Source organism: Solanum pennellii, chromosome 10, assembly GCF_001406875.1.
Source record: "Solanum pennellii chromosome 10, SPENNV200".
NCBI lineage: Eukaryota > Viridiplantae > Streptophyta > Magnoliopsida > Solanales > Solanaceae > Solanum > Solanum pennellii.
In genome coordinates this window covers 69,158,121-69,173,490 of record NC_028646.1, presented here as the reverse complement: position 1 = coordinate 69,173,490, position 15,370 = coordinate 69,158,121, and the positions used below count along the sequence as shown (strand labels likewise).

General features: G+C 35.8%; 1 long non-coding RNA gene across 3 annotated transcripts; it reads left to right on the top strand.

Annotated features, from left to right (window-relative positions):
* Nucleotides 1–2,433: 2,433 nt before the first annotated feature.
* Nucleotides 2,434–12,866, top strand: LOC107032499. 3 transcript variants are annotated; one of them, XR_001458373.2, is made up of 9 exons: nucleotides 2,434–2,638; nucleotides 3,209–3,587; nucleotides 3,697–3,745; nucleotides 3,816–4,130; nucleotides 4,203–4,463; nucleotides 9,657–9,783; nucleotides 9,885–10,180; nucleotides 10,268–10,369; nucleotides 12,332–12,866. It is a non-coding gene; the product is annotated as an uncharacterized LOC107032499 (long non-coding RNA). The 3 variants fall into 3 exon arrangements; XR_003574707.1 differs by lacking the exon at nucleotides 3,697–3,745; XR_001458372.2 differs by having other exon boundaries at nucleotides 3,209–3,745.
* The last annotated feature ends 2,504 nt before the right edge of the window (nucleotides 12,867–15,370 follow it).

Here is a 15,370-nt window from a genome sequence, read left to right as displayed (position 1 = left end):
CCCCTACCCCCACCACCACCCCAAAAAATAATAATTTTGATTTTGAAAAATATTTTTAATGTCATAAAATTATTTTTCACTCTAGTAAAAATAAAAGATGTCTCTCAAAAACATTTTTCATTCATAAATTACACATTAAAAATCATTTTCGAAAATATTTTCTACTCACTAACCAAACATGAGAAAATAAGTCCAAAATCTACTTATTTTTCAGGAAAATATTTTCTAGAAAACATTTTTTATGGAAAACATTTTCCTCCATACCAAACACACCCTATGTCTTCTTCCCTTTTCACTATTTTCTTAACCAAATCATTGCATGTATTGTTACCTTTGTGTTGAGGTACTTATTTTTATTTTTAGTACTCGTTTAAATCTCTATGATTTGAAGTATAATATGAATTATTTTATTGTTACCTTTGTGTTGAGGTACTTATTTTTATTTTTAGTACTTTGTTTAAATCTCTATGATTTGAAGTATTAATATGAATTATTTTATTACATATTCGATCTTTTAAGAAGTTAGGTGTAATTTTTTTGGACTTAATTTGTATGTTGAAGTGCAAAATATATAAAATAATATAAGATTCTAAATTAATTTGTAAAAATACTCCAATTTTTTTTATTTATATAAGAATAACTCTAAGTTAGGAAAAACTACAGAATATAGCAAATATTAATATATATTTAAGGTGAATAGTTATAATTTACTTTTTTTTGGTTATATGGATATACTTATATATTAAATAGCAAAGTTAGTTAATTACACATGAATAATCTTATTTTTTTTCAATTTTATATGTATATTAAGAAACATTAAATAGCAAACTAATTAGTATAGGCCTAATCAATTATGTTAGGCATGTCTTACGGTGCTTGTCTCTGTGTTTACCATTTTCAATGTTGTCCCTTTCAATATTTCTATAGTACCGATTTGTTTTATTTATTTTTTTCAAAAATCCTTCTGATTCACGATCCTTTTGCATAACTGCAGGAGTGATTTTTGTGATTCATCTTCATTGGGTATTTTCTGTTGCAATTTTTTCTTACTTTTATGAAGATTGTATTTGTATACATCTACATGTTTCATCTAATTTCATAAGGTTTCGATTGAAGATCTTTTTTCATTTTAATGACGAAAACCAGTACTCTAATATACATTTATTTGATGAATTGTTGAATGAACTTCCTTCTCTGATTCCGATAACAGTGACAAAAAGAGTACAACAGAACATGTGAAAAACGATATTGAGGTTTAGTTGTACAACAAAAATAGAGGAAAAATCAACAAGTTGTATATATATAAAGAAAAAGTAATACAAGGAGGATATTAGCAAAAAGTGAATGAGAACGATGACATTTCAAATTTTTATACAATGAAATAGTTATACATCTAGATACTTGTATTGTATTAAATTCCTTTTTTTTTTGATTGCCCAAATATATTGAAATGTCATCACAAGTTGAAAGACTGGTTACAGTACATAAGTATATTTGAATCTATATACTTGGATACTCATATTGTGTTATGTTGTATTTTTTTTATTTTTTGGTTGTTCAATGTATTCAATTTTTTGTTTAATAACAGAGGCATTCAAATGTATATTATATAGGTGTATTCATAAGGTAAACGTATTCAAATTGTCGTGCTCCTATGCTAATTAATATACTTTACCAAGTTTGATATATTGATACATTAAGTTCTATGATGGTTTGTATCCTAGATATATTAACACATTAAGTTCTATGATGATTTTTATCCCAGATATTTTATATAAAATATTGTATCCATTTGAAATCAAAGTATTCATATGCCAACGGTATAAATAATACATTTTTCTTAGTAGAAAATCAAGTTCTATGTGGTGAATCGTCTGATTAAAGCGCCGCATATGTAGATTCAGAAATCGAGATTACTGTACAAGTTATGCTTGCCATGGAGTCCACCTATATAAAATCGAAATAAATAATATTCATTCACAAATATAATCATTCATCAAATATAATAAATTATTTTAACCAAACAAAATTCTATGAATACCTTCATGACACCTGAATAAGAACAATGAAATAAGAATAATGGAGACTATTGAAGAACGAAGCAAAATGTATGCCAATATTTTTGTTTATTTAATTGCAATCTGAGTGGATATGTTTTCAATAGGTAAATATTAGTTGATAGTTTAATAATGGAAAATTGTGGGTATTCGAAAGTGATTAATGGGTTGTTTGTCATAATGACATAAACTACCTTATTTAGTGAATTATAATTGTGATTGTATTTATGTATAAATAATAATAATAAAAGTTATACTAAAATTCAGCTACATATACATATAAAATATAGTCATTTTTTGTAAATATCATACTTATGACTATTACAATTTAATAACCCTATAACTATAGTCATTTTTGTAAGTTGTTCAAGTTGTTATTGGAAGGATAATTTTTTTTATCGCCAACTCCACCTTCCTAGAATATAGACTCACGCCATTATTCAGTTTTTTACTTTCCTCAATTGCTACCCACGTAGTACTTTATGTGAATCTTTTTCATTTACCCCTAGATATATATACAAGCATCTGTAATTCATTTGCAGTTCTTGGATTCTTAGTTTTACAATCCTTTCGATTAAGCAGTAAGTATTCTTTATCAAGCTTTTTTCTTAATTTGATAAGTCAATTGTAGATTCTTCTGATGTAATTCATTTGCTTGGCTAATATAATGTGTTTATATAGTTTGTGATTGATTGGTTATTGTCTAAAGAAGATCGAGTATATGAACTTCTATTTTTGAATCTCTTATTTCTCTAAGATAGTGTGATGGGGTTTCAAGAATCCTCGTAGGTCGACTATTTTCGAGCATCCTGTTGCATAAAATTTATTTTTATGTCTTTGGTTTCTTCCAGTTTATTAGTTTGAAAATAATAATACTCTTTTTGCTGAGGAACATCATGCCTTTCTTTCGTGTATTTTTAGTCTTCTGTTGTTCCTAGTGAAGAAATTTTTAATTGTGAAAGATGTAGAAGTTCAGAATAATGCTCATTGCCATCATACTTTGGGTTGCTGTTTTATGAAGTTTTGAATAAATTAAGCAACTAAAATAATTACAAAGCATAATACTATTGCCCTTAATTATAAATTTTACCCTTTTTAGATATCAATAGATATTATATTTATATTTCTATTTGCCCTTCTCACATTATCAGAAAAGAAGAAGATTTATAAGTAAAATGAGTTCAAATCGTCAGTGGATGTACAAAAGGTAACCAGAGGTTTGTATGATCCTGAATTCGTAAAGGGTGTACAGCAATTTATTGAGTTTGCGATGAATCATCCAGAAGAGAGGGATGGTGAGAGACTAAGGTGCCCATGTAATCGGAAAATATGTCAAAATATGGGATGGTTTGTGGACATGAAAAAACAAAATTTTTTGGTATGAAAAGTCACGATTGTCATGTATTCATGCGAAGATTGATCCCTATTGCATTTCGTGAGCTACTGCCAGAAAAGATGTGGAAAGCACTTACTAAGATGAGCCTTTTCTTTAGGGATCTCACTTCTACAGTACTGCATGAAGAGGATATGGTAAGATTTCAGCGAGAAATACCTGAAATTCTTTGTAAATTAGAGCGTATATTCCCTCCTAGTTATTTTGAATTAATGGAACACCTCCATGTTCATCTCGCTTATGAAGTCATGCTAGCTGGTCCGGTACAATATCGATGGATGTATCCATTTGAGAGGTAAGATGTTATTTACTTCATTTTTATTATTAATAGTGACTTACGACTTGAACTTTTGTGATATTTTCAGAAATCTGCGAAGATATAAATGTTGTGTTCGAAATAAGGCACATGTTGAAGGATGTATATGCAATGCATATTTGGTTGAGGAAGGTTCATCATTCTGTTCACACTACATCGAGCCTCATTTTTAATCACTTTACTTGTTTTGTTTAAATTGTTCTTCAGGTTTTATTTGGAACAGTTATCCCTCACTCTCAGTATGTGATGTGAAGTAGTTGATTCTGGAACTACATTTTGAATAGTGATGCCACATTTTTGTTCCTGTCCAAGTGTTTATTTATGTCCAGATACATAGATACATGTTCTTCTTAACTTTTCAAAGGTATTTTATTATTGGAGTGATCTATCAATTAGTTACATACTGTTTCATCTACATGTACCTTTGAAATTACAGATATAGCACTTAGGGAAGGTGGACCAAGTAGATATTCTGAAAAAGAGGAAAGCAAATTCACTGACATCTCCTCCTAAGTTGAGTTCTACAGCTACTCAAGCACCATTATCGCCTGAACTATCCATACCATTAAGTCGCAGTCCACATATCCGTACCATCTTCATGTGTGGGGATTGAGGCACCTAGAAATGAAATCTTATCATCAAGTTCGTCCAATACAACTAATGGTACTCGTATCCCAATGGAAATTGTCCTTGGAAGGTAAGAGTACCATATAGTTTCTTTAACATTGTTTCGTTTTGCACAAAAAAAATTTAAGTTTGTTGAATGCCTTGAATCGGACCCGTTACAAACAGAAAGGACGGGGGTCTCGCTGCCCGGTCAGCGAGTCGGGGGGTCCAGGGGGGCGACGCGCCCCCTGGCCTGGGGGTCCGGGGGGGCGGAGACGCCCCCGGCCCGACGGTATACAATGTTGTTGTATTGGGCCCTTAATTATCTGTCAATTCTGTATGTTGGGCCCAAGCCTGTTAGGGCGTAGCTTAGCACTATATATAGACGCTATGGCAAACCCTATTCTGTAATTCTGTTCTTGCCTCTCCATAATAAAACTGCTCTCCCTCTTCCCCGTGGACGTAGCCAATTTATTGGTGAACCACGTAAATCTGTTGTCTTGTTTTTCGCGTTTATATTTTCTCGTATTATCTCAAATTCCGCATAACAAATTGGTATCAGAGCCTCTCGGTTAATCGGTGTTCTTGGAGAATTCGAGATGTCTGCTTTGAACGTGAAAATTGACAAATTCACAGGGAGGAACAGTTTCAGTTTATGGCAGATCAAGATGCGGGCTTTGTTGAAACAGCAAGGTTTCTGGGCGCCGTTGTCGAAAGACAAGAACGCCGTCGTTACTCCTGAGATGGCGATTCTGGAGGAAAAGGCGCATTCGACGATCATGCTGTGTCTCGCGGATGACGTCATCACGGAAGTCTCGGATGAAGAGACTGCTGCTGGTCTGTGGTTGAAGCTGGAGAGTTTGTACATGACAAAATCTCTAACCAACAAGCTGCTTCTGAAACAACGTCTATTCGGTTTACGAATGGCTGAAGGTACACAACTCAGGGAACATTTAGAGCAATTGAATACTTTGTTATTAGAATTGCGTAATATCGATGTGAAGATCGAGGATGAAGATGCTGCCCTAATTCTGTTAGTATCTCTCCCAATGTCGTTTGAGAATTTTGTTCAATCGTTCATTGTTGGGAAAGATACTGTGTCGCTGGAAGAAGTCAGATCGGCCCTTCATAGCAGGGAATTACGGCATAAGGCTAACGGCACAAGTACGGACATACAGCCTTCCGGTCTGTTCACCAGTAGCGGAAAGGGAAGGAAAAACGGCGGAAAGAAAAATAAGCCGATGTCGAAGGGTGCAAAGCCAGATGATGTTTGTAATTACTGCAAGGAGAAGGGACATTGGAAATTTGATTGTCCGAAGAAGAAGAAGCAATCGGAAAAACAATCAGTTTCTGCTGCTGTTGCTGAAGAAGACACCAATTCTGAAGAAGACATTGCCCTAGTTGCGGATGAGCACACTCATCATTCAGATGTGTGGGTTCTCGATTCTGGGGCATCCTATCACATCTGTCCTAGGAGAGAGTGGTTCACGACTTATGAGCAGATAGACGGAGGCAGCATCTCGATGGCCAACAGTTCTGTCTGCAAGGTGGTTGGGACAGGCTCGATCAAGATAAGGACACATGACGGTAGCTTCTGCACATTGAACGAGGTCAGGCACGTTCCATTGATGACGAAAAATCTGATATCTCTCAGTTCTTTGGACAGCAAGGGATTCAGCTGGTCGGGAAAAGATGGAGTCTTGCGGGTCTGGAAGGGTTCAAATCTGATTCTGAAAGGTGTCATGCGTGGTACTTTGTATTTTCTACAAGGTTCCACGGTTACAGGTTCAGCCCATGTTGCATCGTCAGAAGTTCACCAGGAGGATATGACTAAGTTATGGCACATGAGACTTGGTCATATGGGTGAAAGAGGGATGCAAATTCTGTCAAAGGAGGATCTTCTTGCTGGTCATAAGGTTAAAAGCCTAGAGTTTTGTGAACATTGTGTCTTTGGAAAACTACATCGCAACAAGTTTCCAAAGGCCATTCACAGAACAAAAGGCACTCTTGATTATATCCATTCTGATTGCTGGGGTCCATGCCGTGTTGAGTCTTTGGGAGGCTGCAGATTTTTTGTGTCCATGATTGATGACTACTCAAGGATGACTTGGGTGTACATGATGAAGCATAAAAGTGAAGCTTTCCAGAAGTTCAAGGAGTGGAAAATTTTGATGGAAAATCAAACAGGGAAGAAGATCAAGAGGTTGCGAACTGATAATGGGCTGGAATTCTGCTGGTCTGAATTTGATCAATTCTGTAAGGATGAAGGGATTGCTCGACATCGTACAGTCAGAAATACACCACAGCAGAACGGTGTAGCTGAGCGGATGAATCAAACACTTCTGGAGAGAGCAAGGTGCATGCTCTCTAATGCTGGGCTAGATAGAAGATTCTGGGCAGAAGCGGTTAGTACAGCTTGCTACTTGATTAACCGCGGACCACATACAGGCATACAGTGCAAAACACCTATGGAGATGTGGTCAGGAAAAGTTGCTGATTATTCAAATCTGAAAGCTTTTGGTTGTACGGCTTACTATCACGTCAGTGAAGGTAAGTTAGAACCAAGAGCTAAAAAGGGAGTATTTGTGGGCTACGGAGATGGAGTGAAAGGTTTCAGAATCTGGTCTCCAGCAGAAAAGAGGGTTATTATGAGCAGGAACGTTGTCTTTGATGAAAGTTCTCTGCTTAGAACCATTGTGAAGCCTACAACTACGTCAGAAACTGGGAGTCTTGATAAACAGGTGGAGTTTCAAGTCATTCAGAACGAGAGCGATTTGAAAGAACCTGAAGAGGAGGATCAAGAGCCACAGACAGAAACTGATATTCCAGAATCTATGCCATCAGATATCCATCGGAGTATAGCTCAAGATCGGCCAAGGAGGGTTGGAGTTCGGCCACCTACGAGGTATGGTTTTGAGGACATGGTGGGTTATGCACTGCAGGTTGCTGAAGAGGTAGATACATCTGAGCCGTCTACTTACAAAGAAGCCATTTTAAGTTCTGATTCTGAAAAATGGTTTGCCGCTATGGGAGATGAGATGGAGTCCCTACACAAGAATCAGACATGGGATCTGGTCATACAGCCTTCGGGGAGAAAGATTATTACTTGCAAATGGGTTTTCAAGAAGAAGGAAGGGATATCACCAGCAGAAGGAGTCAAGTATAAAGCCAGGGTTGTTGCCAGAGGTTTCAACCAAAGAGAGGGAGTGGACTACAATGAGATCTTCTCACCAGTGGTCAGACATACTTCCATCCGAGTGTTACTAGCGATAGTTACACATCAGAATCTGGAGCTTGAACAACTTGATGTGAAGACAGCGTTTCTACATGGAGAGTTGGAGGAAGAGATATACATGACTCAGCCGGATGGTTTCCAAGTTCCAGGGAAGGAAAATCACGTCTGCAAGTTGAAGAAGTCCTTATATGGACTTAAGCAGTCTCCAAGGCAGTGGTACAAAAGGTTTGACAGCTATATGGTGAAGTTGGGCTATACTCGGAGCTCATATGATTGTTGTGTCTACTACAATAGGCTCAAGGATGATTCATTCATCTATCTGGTGCTTTATGTAGATGATATGCTGATAGCTGCAAAGAAGAAGTATGACATTCAGAAGCTGAAGGGTTTACTTAGTGCTGAGTTTGAGATGAAGGATCTGGGAGCCGCTCGGAAGATTCTAGGGATGGAGATCATTAGAGACAGAGAGAGAAGGAAACTTTTCTTGTCACAGAGAAGCTACATTCAGAAGGTCTTGGCGAGGTTTGGCATGTCTTCATCTAAGCCTATTGATACCCCCAGTGCTGCCAATATCCATCTCACTGCCATGTTCGCTCCACAGTCAGAAGAAGAGAAGGAGTATATGTCACGAGTCCCTTATGCCAGTGCCGTAGGAAGTTTGATGTATGCTATGGTCTGTACAAGGCCAGATTTAGCACATGCAGTCAGTGTAGTGAGCAGATTCATGGGACAACCAGGGAGAGAACATTGGCAGGCTGTGAAGAGAATTTTCCGGTACCTTAGAGGTACATCTGACGTTGGTCTCATTTATGGAGGTGATACTCAGTGCTTGGTTACTGGCTATTCTGATTCTGACTATGCTGGAGATGTTGACACAAGAAGATCGATGACTGGCTATGTGTTTACCCTTGGAGGATCTGTCGTCAGTTGGAAGGCAACTTTGCAACCTACAGTGACTTTGTCTACTACGGAAGCGGAGTACATGGCCTTGACAGAGGCTGCAAAAGAAGGGATTTGGCTGAAAGGGCTGGTTAGTGATCTTGGTCTGCATCATGATCAGGCTACGGTGTATTGTGACAGTTTGAGCGCAATTTGTCTAGCCAAGGATCAAGTCCATCATGAGAGAACCAAGCATATTGACGTAAGGTATCATTTTCTGAGAAGTGAGAAGAGAATCAAGGTGAAGAAAGTAGGAACTGCTGATAATCCTGCTGATATGTTCACAAAGCCGGTTCCACAGAGCAAGTTTCAACACTGTTTGGACTTGCTCAACATCAGAAGCTGTTAATTGCCCTGCGGGGCAACTCTGAGGAAGAGGGGGAGGCCTGGCACTATCATAGTGCGTCTGAAGAATCTGTTCGGAGAATTCAAGTCAAGGTGGAGATTTGTTGAATGCCTTGAATCGGACCCGTTACAAACAGAAAGGACGGGGGTCTTAATTATCTGTCAATTCTGTATTTTGGGCCCAAGCCTGTTAGGGCGTAGCTTAGCACTATATATAGACGCTATGGCAAACCCTATTATGTAATTCTGTTCTTGCCTCTCCTTAATAAAACTGCTCTCCCTCTTCCCGTGGACGTAGCCAATTTATTGGTGAACCACGTAAATCTGTTGTCTTATTTTTCGCGTTTATATTTTCTCGTATTATCTCGAATTCCGCACAACAAAGTTCTATTGTTTTTCTTCCATATTATTTTTTAACAAATCATTTGAAGTTCTATAGGTTTTCTTACTATGCATAGATGGGGAATGAATTACAATATTGAGGTGCTTTCAAATTCATATAGAAAGCTTCTTTCTTGAAGAAAGTAGCTTGTTAACTGGTGTATATATCATTTCAAAGAAGCAAATAACAAGATTGTATCATATATACCAAGTCCTCATCTATTTGCCATTACTTCAATAAGTTTCATAATTTTTTGTTTATCTTATCTACCTTTGTAAGTTTTTATATTATCATGAAAGGCACTGATAATACTCTCTAGCATGTGCTTGATATGCTTAAATACAATTGAGTATTGAGATAATTACACTTTATGTTTATACTAGTCTGGAGCCGGGAACAATGTATCCCGGGCAATCACAAAATTTCTTAAAGGAAAGACTAGATCCTGAAAGACATGACTGGAAGTCAGTTACACCAGAAATTAAGGACTTCTACTGGGAGGAGTTTAAGGTAAAACTATAATAACTATAATTTTATTAATGGAGTTTATTCACTTAGAATTTCTGTTATATTAATTCATGGGTTATTTTTCTTTTGATGTTTATAAACAGAAATGATTCCAATGGGATACTGCAATTGAAGGATCCATAAAGGAAAACTTTATGAGAAATTGTGCAGAACGATACAAGGGTATGCTATGTGAAGCAAGATCCTCTGAGAAATACCGCAAAAAATATCCCGAAATCTGTTTGAGATAGTTGGAAGCCTCACTTGGGATACTGAGGCTTTTAAGGCCAAATCTGCACAATGTTCAAAAAATTGTCTCAGTCAAAAATGTGGCGAAGGTTCTGGTCCCTCACGCCATACAGGAGGCTCCCGCACTCACCGAGAGCATGCAAGACAACTGGTATAGTCATTTTTATTTTGTCAAAGTTACAGATTCTTTAATGTTATTCCTTAGGTAATAATTATGGTAGATGCAATCCACTTGTAGGAAATCATTCTAGGACGACCACCTCATCCACAGGAGCTTTTGAAGAAGACACATATCAAAGCGAACAATGAGTTTGTGGATCTGAAGTCTAAGAGCACATATGTAAGTCATGTTACTTGCTAATTATATTCTACAAACTTGACTTGATTGAACTTTCAAATTTGATTGTGTCGAGGAATAAGTTTACTATAATTTTATGTCATGTACTATATTCAAGGTATGAGCTTTTCTGCTGGTACTATATGCACCTATAAGTAACTAAATTGTATCTTTCCTCTTTCCACCTTAATCTGACATAGTTTTTTTTTTAGTACATTAGCTTTGTATCTACTTTCTTCTTTTATATATATATATATATATATATATATATATATATATATGTGTGTGTGTGTGTGTGTGTGTGTGTGTGTGTGTTTGTGTGTGTGTGTGTGTACGTATGTATGTATATGTATGTATGTATGTATGTATGTATGTATATGTATGTACATACATACATATATACGTACATACATATACATATACATATATACATACAGTTCGTGTAGTTTCGACCACTGCTCTAGTTGTAACAAAGTATTACATTCCTCCTGGATCGAGTATGAATTAAACAAATCTTGTTGCAAGCCTTTTTGAATGCCTTTCAGCTTCTTTTGTAGTTTTTCGATATTTTTATCTAGTATGAATTAAACAAATATTTTGTACTTGGACTCGAGTGAGGGATTCGCCAATGCTTTACAAGCTCCATTTTCATGACCTATTGTGCATTAAACGTGACAGTAGCTCGGACTCAATTCATACTTGATGTTTTGGTCCAAGTGTTCCCCTGATTGATACTGTATTAACACTGACTGGCAGGGGTTGAGACATATGCTACATAGTATTGTAGCATATGATATCATGTTCGCTTGTGTTAGCTTATAAGTACATATATTTCCCGATAAAACTTGCAATTGAACTAAGATTTCAATAGCACAACATTGTACTGGTAGTTTAGGGAACATTATCAAACCGGGATTGTTTGGATTGGTTCAAAACTCATCTTGAAATTAGGTTCCTAATGTTTGAGAATTAGTGGTAGATTGCTGAATGTGAATGGTCCCTGTTTCATTACTCTAGACTTGTCCTCAATTTAATCAAATCGAAAGATATTATATCCTTCATCATGGAGATAGATCTGCGGAGTCGACACAAAGTTCCACACTCCATAGAAAAAATATAGCATTTCATTGAACAGGGGTGTACTACCAATAACATAGCCTATGAGAGCTTTCTTTCATTTTTCTGTTTGTTTGTACACATCTCGTTTATCTTGCCACCCTTAATTCTATCCATCAACACTTGTTGGATGAAATCAAGTTAAAGCTCTTGATTTTGAGATCTATTACCAAATAGTCAGCTTGATTTCACTCGAGTCAGCGAAAAACATAAGTTTCTTAGGTGTAGTTGTATTACCCACCTACAGATCTGGTGGCATTTCTTTCTCAATGGAAAGAGGCTTATGGTATCCTGAGGGGATACCCACCTACATTTCTGAGTTTGCTTAGTTGCTTGTGAAGACTTAGCTTGTGATCTTGTCATTCTGGGTATATATGCATTGGATCAATCAGCGATTGTATTTCCTCTAAATCACCTACATGACTTGTATATTCTCATAATTGTTTTAGTCATCTTTTGTTCAGTTTTTTAGTATTTCGTAGTATGATACTAATGCTTAAGTATTTCTTTATGTATACTTGTATATTGGACCTATTCAGCATCTACCTAGACACACATTCTACTTGGTGAATTGATTTTGGAACAAAAATCTCTGTTATTTGAGCAAGTGCTTTCAGTTTTATTGAAGAAAATCCTACTGAATGGGATACAAACTTTATCATTTTAGCCATGCAGAAATCCTATCATAATATTGTATAAGTTTCATATTAATGTTGCTTCTACTGATGATAAATTCATTTATTAAAATGGCTAATATCAATGAAGTAGTTGGGTGATATATTAGTTCTGTTGTATGTCTATATTTCTTGACTGTTTTCTTAGCGTAATATCATTAATTCTGTTTTTCAGGATGCTGTAGTGTCTAAGATCACATTTGCATCTCAGCCTGTAGATGAACCTGTCGAGTCTCCAGAAGTTGATTTTTCAAAAATTTACATGGATGAAGTGGGTGGAGTTATGAAGGCATGCATCTATGACCTATTGTTGGTCCATTATCTTCTTCATCTTCTCGACTTCAAGATCATGATTTTGACACTCAGAGTGAAGGAATGCGTCCAAGATATGAAGGAGGAGATGAAGCATGAGATGAGAGAAGAAATCAGACATGAATCGCGTGAAGAAATGAGGCATGAGATGTGCCGATAAATGCAAGAGCAAGTTTACAAGATTCTCCAGGACCGTTTGTCAACCATCATAGCAGGACATCGCCAACTTAGAAATGACTTTCCATCAAGTAATGATGTGAGTTATATTTAGATTATTTAAATTTTAAACTATCTATTTTAGACATATTTTGTGTTGTTTATGCACTTATTTAAATTTATTTTGAACTCATTATCTTAGATTGTTTGGGAATTGTTAGTTCAAGTTATGGTTTATAGAAGACCTATTGTTTTTATTTGGTTTTCATTCTCTTTTAAGTTTTTAAAAGCTATAAATTAATATAAATTTATGAATTAAAACTTTACTGTCGAACTACTTTTCAGTTGGTAATATGGAAAATGCATTCCCTATCAATTACTAACTGAATATTGAATATGAAATTTTGCCAACAAATTATCAATTAGTTTGTAAACTACCTGACTAATTACTAACCATTTATTAACATAACTTACGAAGACATGTAGTCATGATTACTAATGAATTTATAATCAGTTAGTAATGTACTAATGAAATACCAACATAATTTTTTCGTAAGTAAAATTTCTAACCAATTACCAATGTATTTCGCAGAATTTACCATCTAACTTACCAATTAAGTTGTTATCCCTCTAACAATTGCTACCAAAATACCAACTAATTTTTATTTTGTTGCTATGTTTGCCAACAGATTAACAACGCAATTAAAAAATGAGAAATAAAATTTACTATTTTTTTTCTCTTCGTTAGTAAATATACCAACGACATACAAACCGAAAATTGGTACCCAAAATTGGTTAGTGATATACCAACGGAAATTTTGGGGCCATGTTTCATAAAATACTAACAGAATCTATATGTGTTTGCTAACCGATTTTTAGTTGGTAATTTTACTAACTAATAGATTTGGATTGAAAAAATTTATAACGAGCTTTTTAGAAATGGATTACCATTTGTTAGTATTAGGTTGAAAAATTCATTTGCCCAACTAATTTAATAAATTTACCAACGGATAATTTTGTTGGCAATTAAGGGGTTTTCTATAGTGGGTAAGCTAAGTCCTAGATACATTGGTCCATTTGAGATTCTTGAATGTGTGGAACTGGTAGCATATAGGTTTGCTTTACATCCCAATTTATCAACTGTTCATTCGGTATTCCATGTATCCATGTTAAAGAGGTATCATGGTGACGGAGATTATATCATTAAGTGAGATGCAATTGTGTTTGACAATGATCTCTAATATGAGGAGGAACTGATTGCAATTCTTGATCTTGATGTGCGCAAGTTGAGGACTAAGGATATTAAGTTCGTGAAGATTTAATGGAAGCATCGTCCAGTTGAGAAATCTACATGGGAACCGAGAAGGATATGCGAGACAAGTATCCCCAATCGTTCGTCGAATCAGGTACTACTACATTCCTTCTTTAGCCTATTTTTCTAAGTTGTCACTCGGGGATGAGTAAGGGGTAAATTGATATCTATTGTAATGATCGGGTTTCGTCGTTATAGAAAAACCAAGGGGAGAAAATTTTGGGGTCGAAAAACATTTTTGTAGAATTTTGAATTTTCCAATCTAGTCCAGATTTAGGCGAAATCAGAGTTTTTCAGGTGTAGGAAAATCTGGTAACAATCAGATTAATCAATTATGATTTTGATTACATGAGTAGTTAGGTAACTCGTTAAGAACTTCGTACGACTTTACGAAATCAAATTCGGACGTCTAGAACTCCGGAAATTGATCTTAGTATAAAGGGTATTTTCTGAGCGTCGTGGGTCAGAGGTGTATTGTGAAATGGGGATTTGAGAATCCTTTAAATTGCTCACTGGTTCGAAAGTACCGATGTGGCACAGAGTTTTTCCACTTTGGCGCTGGCGCTGTAGCGGGATGGGTGCCGCTGTGGTGAACAGGACGCGATATTAAAGCCGTTAATAAATCCCTAAACGATCTTATTTGACACTTTTCTGATTTTAGATCTAAGGAATATACCTCAGTCCATTTTTACTTGTTTTTCACCATTTTTAGGCGAAAGGTAAGCTTTCCATCCTCCAAATCCATTTTTTGATTCGTAGAACGTAATAGAAGGGGTTAATAATGACGGGAAGGGTTTGGTTATAGATTCTATGGTGTAAACAACCCTACATGGATAATTGGAATCATGGGTTTGATCTAGGGTTCATAGAATTATTGTAATCCGGGTAATTACGGATTGTATATTAATTTCCGTATTAAATTGATTGTTTGTAGAACAAGAACAAGCGAAACGAATCCGAAAAGGGAAGGATCAAGTTTCTTAGAGTTTCTAGCTTGTTTCAAGGTAGGTGATGGTGGTGATGTGATTGTGTGATGTATGCATGTTCCTGCTTCATTATGATACTCGTATGTATATGAATGTTGCATTATTGATCACATTTATTGTAAATGATATAGACGAATGAGTATATGTCATGAATCACTCTTGATTGTATGATTTGAAAATAAACTTGTGTTTGTGATTGTGATGTGTTGCTGGATCGGATTGACACGTTCTGACATAACTAATTGGGATTGGTTGCCACATTTTGGCATAAAAATGAGATCGAATTTCCACGTTCCGGCATAACTATGAGATCGGGTATCATGCTATGGTGCACTAACAATTTGTGTTTGGGTTCCATGAGCGTACCAACTACTTGATATAATTGTGTAATTTGAGAAATGTGAAGTTGATCGCTGTTCATAAATGTTGATAATATATATATATATAT